Source organism: Heptranchias perlo, chromosome 23, assembly GCF_035084215.1.
Source record: "Heptranchias perlo isolate sHepPer1 chromosome 23, sHepPer1.hap1, whole genome shotgun sequence".
Classification (NCBI taxonomy): Eukaryota; Metazoa; Chordata; class Chondrichthyes; order Hexanchiformes; family Hexanchidae; genus Heptranchias; species Heptranchias perlo.
The window spans coordinates 49,842,279-49,849,511 of record NC_090347.1 but is presented as its reverse complement, the minus strand read 5'-3'; positions in this window follow the sequence as shown (position 1 = coordinate 49,849,511).

The window sequence follows — 7,233 nt, the reverse complement described above, 5'->3', positions numbered from 1 at the left end:
TTCTTACTGTGATTGGTGTAATACCGCACTTCCTCTTACTGTGATTGGTGTAATACCGCACTCCTCTTACTGTGATTGGTGTAATACCGCACTCCTCTTACTGTGATTGGTGTAATACCGCACTCCTCTTACTGTGATTGGTATAATACCGCACTCCTCTTACTGTGATTGGTGTAATACCGCGCTCCTCTTACTGTGATTGGTGTAATACCGCACTCCTCTTACTGTGATTGGTGTAATACCGCGCTCCTCTTACTGTGTTTGGTGTAATACCGCACTCCTCTTACTGTGATTGGTATAATACCGCACTCCTCTTACTGTGATTGGTGTAATACCGCACTCCTCTTACTGTGATTGGTGTAATACCGCGCTCCTCTTACTGTGATTGGTATAATACCGCGCTCCTCTTACTGTGATTGTGTAATACCGCGCTCCTCTTACTGTGATTGGTGTAATACCGCGCTCCTCTTACTGTGATTGGTGTAATACCGCGCTCCTCTTACTGTGATTGGTGTAATACCGCACTCCTCTTACTGTGATTGGTGTAATACCGCACTCCTCTTACTGTGATTGGTATAATACCGCACTCCTCTTACTGTGATTGGTGTAATACCGCGCTCCTCTTACTGTGATTGGTATAATACCGCACTCCTCTTACTGTGATTGGTGTAATACCGCACTCCTCTTACTGTGATTGGTATAATACCGCGCTCCTCTTACTGTGATTGGTATAATACCGCACTCCTCTTACTGTGATTGGTATAATACCGCGCTCCTCTTACTGTGATTGGTATAATACCGGACTCCTCTTACTGTGATTGGTATAATACCGCACTCCTCTTACTGTGATTGGTATAATACCGCACACCTCTTACTGTGATTGGTGTAATACCGCACTCCTCTTACTGTGATTGGTGTAATACCGCACTCCTCTTACTGTGATTGGTGTAATACCGCACTCCTCTTACTGTGATTGGTATAATACCGCACACCTCTTACTGTGATTGGTGTAATACCGCACTCCTCTTACTGTGATTCGTGTAATACCGCACTCCTCTTACTGTGATTGGTATAATACCGCACACCTCTGACTGTGATTGGTGTAATACCGCACTCCTCTTACTGTGATTGGTGTAATACCGCACTCCTCTTACTGTGATTGGTATAATACCGCACTCCTCTTACTGTGATTGGTGTAATACCGCACTCCTCTTACTGTGATTGGTATAATACCGCACTCCTCTTACTGTGATTGGTATAATACCGCACTCCTCTTACTGTGATTGGTATAATACCGCACTCCTCTTACTGTGATTGGAGTAATACCGCACTCCTCTTACTGTGATTGGTATAATACCGCACTCCTCTTACTGTGATTGGTATAATACCGCACTCCTCTTACTGTGATTGGTGTAATACCGCACTCCTCTTACTGTGATTGGTGTAATACCGCACTCCTCTTACTGTGATTGGTATAATACCGCACTCCTCTTACTGTGATTGGTGTAATACCGCACTCCTCTTACTGTGATTGGTGTAATACCGCACTCCTCTTACTGTGATTGGTGTAATACCGCACTCCTCTTACTGTGATTGGTGTAATACCGCACTCCTCTTACTGTGATTGGTGTAATACCGCACTCCTCTTACTGTGATTGGTGTAATACCGCACTCCTCTTACTGTGATTGGTGTAATACCGCACTCCTCTTACTGTGATTGGTGTAATACCGCACTCCTCTTACTGTGATTGGTGTAATACCGCACTCCTCTTACTGTGATTGGTGTAATACCGCACTCCTCTTACTGTGATTGGTGTAATACCGCACTCCTCTTACTGTGATTGGTGTAATACCGCACTCCTCTTACTGTGATTGGTGTAATACCGCACTCCTCTTACTGTGATTGGTGTAATACCGCACTCCTCTTACTGTGATTGGTGTAATACCGCACTCCTCTTACTGTGATTGGTAGTAATACCGCACCTCCTTCTTACTGTGATTGGTGTAATACCGCACTCCTCTTACTGTGATTGGTATAATACCGCACTCCTCTTACTGTGATTGGTGTAATACCGCACTCCTCTTACTGTGATTGGTATAATACCGCACTCCTCTTACTGTGATTGGTGTAATACCGCACTCCTCTTACTGTGATTGGTATAATACCGCACTCCTCTTACTGTGATTGGTGTAATACCGCACTCCTCTTACTGTGATTGGTATAATACCGCACTCCTCTTACTGTGATTGGTGTAATACCGCACTCCTCTTACTGTGATTGGTGTAATACCGCACTCCTCTTACTGTGATTGGTATAATACCGCACTCCTCTTACTGTGATTGGTGTAATACCGCACTCCTCTTACTGTGATTGGTATAATACCGCGCTCCTCTTACTGTGATTGCTATAATACCGCGCTCCTCTTACTGTGATTGGTATAATACCCGCGCTCCTCTTACTGTGATTGGTATAATACCGCGCTCCTCTTACTGTGATTGGTGTAATACCGCGCTCCTCTTACTGTGATTGGTATAATACCGCACTCCTCTTACTGTGATTGGTATAATACCGCACTCCTCTTACTGTGATTGGTGTAATACCGCACTCCTCTTACTGTGATTGGTGTAATACCGCACTCCTCTTACTGTGATTGGTGTAATACCGCACTCCTCTTACTGTGATTGGTGTAATACCGCACTCCTCTTACTGTGATTGGTGTAATACCGCACTCCTCTTACTGTGATTGGTGTAATACCGCACTCCTCTTACTGTGATTGGTGTAATACCGCACTCCTCTTACTGTGATTGGTATAATACCGCGCTCCTCTTACTGTGATTGGTATAATACCGCGCTCCTCTTACTGTGATTGGTTTAATACCGACGCTCCTCTTACTGTGATTGGTGTAATACCGCACTCCTCTTACTGTGATTGGTATAATACCGCACTCCTCTTACTGTGATTGGTATAATACCGCGCTCCTCTTACTGTGATTGGTATAATACCGCGCTCCTCTTACTGTGATTGGTATAATACCGCGCTCCTCTTACTGTGATTGGTGTAATACCGCGCTCCTCTTACTGTGATTGGTGTAATACCGCGCTCCTCTTACTGTGATTGGTATAATACCGCGCTCCTCTTACTGTGATTGGTGTAATACCGCGCTCCTCTTACTGTGATTGGTATAATACCGCGCTCCTCTTACTGTGATTGGTGTAATACCGCACTCCTCTTACTGTGATTGGTATAATACCGCGCTCCTCTTACTGTGATTGGTGTAATACCGCACTCCTCTTACTGTGATTGGTGTAATACCGCACTCCTCTTACTGTGATTGGTGTAATACCGCACTCCTCTTACTGTGATTGGTATAATACCGCACTCCTCTTACTGTGATTGGTGTAATACCGCACTCCTCTTACTGTGATTGGTGTAATACCGCACTCCTCTTACTGTGATTGGTATAATACCGCACTCCTCTTACTGTGATTGGTATAATACCGCGCTCCTCTGACTGTGATTGGTGTAATACCGCACTCCTCTTACTGTGATTGGTATAATACCGCGCTCCTCTTACTGTGATTGGTGTAATACCGCACTCCTCTTACTGTGATTGGTATAATACCGCACTCCTCTTACTGTGATTGGTGTAATACCGCACTCCTCTTACTGTGATTGGTGTAATACCGCACTCCTCTTACTGTGATTGGTGTAATACCGCACTCCTCTTACTGTGATTGGTGTAATACCGCACTCCTCTTACTGTGATTGGTGTAATACCGCACTCCTCTTACTGTGATTGGTATAATACCGCACTCCTCTTACTGTGATTGGTGTAATACCGCGCTCCTCTTACTGTGATTGGTGTAATACCGCGCTCCTCTTACTGTGATTGGTGTAATACCGCACTCCTCTTACTGTGATTGGTGTAATACCGCACTCCTCTTACTGTGATTGGTGTAATACCGCACTCCTCTTACTGTGATTGGTGTAATACCGCACTCCTCTTACTGTGATTGGTATAATACCGCACTCCTCTTACTGTGATTGGTGTAATACCGCACTCCTCTTACTGTGATTGGTATAATACCGCACTCCTCTTACTGTGATTGGTATAATACCGCGCTCCTCTTACTGTGATTGGTGTAATACCGCACTCCTCTTACTGTGATTGGTGTAATACCGCACTCCTCTTACTGTGATTGGTGTAATACCGCGCTCCTCTTACTGTGATTGGTGTAATACCGCGCTCCTCTTACTGTGATTGGTGTAATACCGCGCTCCTCTTACTGTGATTGGTGTAATACCGCACTCCTCTTACTGTGATTGGTGTAATACCGCGCTCCTCTTACTGTGATTGGTATAATACCGCACTCCTCTTACTGTGATTGGTGTAATACCGCACTCCTCTTACTGTGATTGGTGTAATACCGCACTCCTCTTACTGTGATTGGTGTAATACCGCACTCCTCTTACTGTGATTGGTGTAATACCGCACTCCTCTTACTGTGATTGGTGTAATACCGCACTCCTCTTACTGTGATTGGTGTAATACCGCGCTCCTCTTACTGTGATTGGTGTAATACCGCGCTCCTCTTACTGTGATTGGTGTAATACCGCACTCCTCTTACTGTGATTGGTATAATACCGCGCTCCTCTTACTGTGATTGGTGCAATACCGCGCTCCTCTTACTGTGATTGGTGTAATACCGCACTCCTCTTACTGTGATTGGTGTAATACCGCACTCCTCTTACTGTGATTGGTGTAATACCGCACTCCTCTTACTGTGATTGGTGTAATACCGCGCCTCCTCTTACTGTGATTGGTGTAATACCGCGCTCCTCTTACTGTGATTGGTGTAATACCGCACTCCTCTGACTGTGATTGGTGTAATACCGCACTCCTCTTACTGTGATTGGTATAATACCGCACTCCTCTTACTGTGATTGGTGTAATACCGCACTCCTCTTACTGTGATTGGTGTAATACCGCACTCCTCTTACTGTGATTGGTGTAATACCGCACTCCTCTTACTGTGATTGGTGTAATACCGCACTCCTCTTACTGTGATTGGTGTAATACCGCACTCCTCTTACTGTGATTGGTGTAATACCGCACTCCTCTTACTGTGATTGGTGTAATACCGCACTCCTCTTACTGTGATTGGTATAATACCGCACTCCTCTTACTGTGATTGGTGTAATACCGCGCTCCTCTGACTGTGATTGGTGTAATACCGCACTCCTCTTACTGTGATTGGTATAATACCGCACTCCTCTTACTGTGATTGGTGTAATACCGCACTCCTCTTACTGTGATTGGTATAATACCGCACTCCTCTTACTGTGATTGGTGTAATACCGCACTCCTCTTACTGTGATTGGTGTAATACCGCACTCCTCTTACTGTGATTGGTGTAATACCGCACTCCTCTTACTGTGATTGGTGTAATACCGCACTCCTCTTACTGTGATTGGTATAATACCGCACTCCTCTTACTGTGATTGGTGTAATACCGCGCTCCTCTTACTGTGATTGGTATAATACCGCGCTCCTCTTACTGTGATTGGTGTAATACCGCACTCCTCTTACTGTGATTGGTGTAATACCGCACTCCTCTTACTGTGATTGGTGTAATACCGCACTCCTCTTACTGTGATTGGTGTAATACCGCACTCCTCTTACTGTGATTGGTGTAATACCGCACTCCTCTTACTGTGATTGGTGTAATACCGCACTCCTCTTACTGTGATTGGTATAATACCGCACTCCTCTTACTGTGATTGGTATAATACCGCGCTCCTCTTACTGTGATTGGTGTAATACCGCACTCCTCTTACTGTGATTGGTGTAATACCGCACTCCTCTTACTGTGATTGGTGTAATACCGCAGCTCCTCTTACTGTGATTGGTGTAATACCGCGCTCCTCTTACTGTGATTGGTGTAATACCGCACTCCTCTTACTGTGATTGGTGTAATACCGCACTCCTCTTACTGTGATTGGTGTAATACCGCACTTCCTCTTACTGTGATTGGTAAAATACCGCACTCCTCTTACTGTGATTGGTGTAATACCGCACTCCTCTTACTGTGATTGGTGTAATACCGCACTCCTCTTCCTGTGATTGGTGTAATACCGCACTCCTCTTACTGTGATTGGTGTAATACCGCACTCCTCTTACTGTGATTGGTGTAATACCGCGCTCCTCTTACTGTGATTGGTGTAATACCGCGCTGCCTCTTACTGTGATTGGTATAATACCGCGCTCCTCTTACTGTGATTGTTATAATACCGCGCTCCTCTTACTGTGATTGGTGTAATACCGCACTCCTCTTACTGTGATTGGTGTAATACCGCACTCCTCTTACTGTGATTGGTGTAATACCGCGCTCCTCTTACTGTGATTGGTATAATACCGCGCTCCTCTTACTGTGATTGTTATAATACCGCAGCTCCTCTTACTGTGATTGGTGTAATACCGCAGCTCCTCTTACTGTGATTGGTGTAATACCGCACTCCTCTTACTGTGATTGGTGTAATACCGCACTCCTCTTACTGTGATTGGTGTAATACCGCGCTCCTCTTACTGTGATTGGTATAATACCGCACTCCTCTTACTGTGATTGGTATAATACCGCACTCCTCTTACTGTGATTGGTGTAATACCGCACTCCTCTTACTGTGATTGGTGTAATACCGCACTCCTCTTACTGTGATTGGTGTAATACCGCACTCCTCTTACTGTGATTGGTGTAATACCGCGCTCCTCTTACTGTGATTGGTGTAATACCGCGCTCCTCTTACTGTGATTGGTGTAATACCGCACTCCTCTTACTGTGATTGGTGTAATACCGCACTCCTCTTACTGTGATTGGTATAATACCGCACTCCTCTTACTGTGATTGGTATAATACCGCACTCCTCTTACTGTGATTGGTATAATACCGCACTCCTCTTACTGTGATTGGTGTAATACCCGCGCTCCTCTTACTGTGATTGGTGTAATACCGCACTCCTCTTACTGTGATTGGTATAATACCGCACTCCTCTTACTGTGATTGGTGTAATACCGCGCTCCTCTTACTGTGATTGGTGTAATACCGCACTCCTCTTACTGTGATTGGTGTAATACCGCGCTCTTCCTCTTACTGTGATTGGTGTAATACCGCGCTCCTCTTACTGTGATTGGTGTAATACCGCGCTCCTCTTACTGTGATTGGTGTAATACCG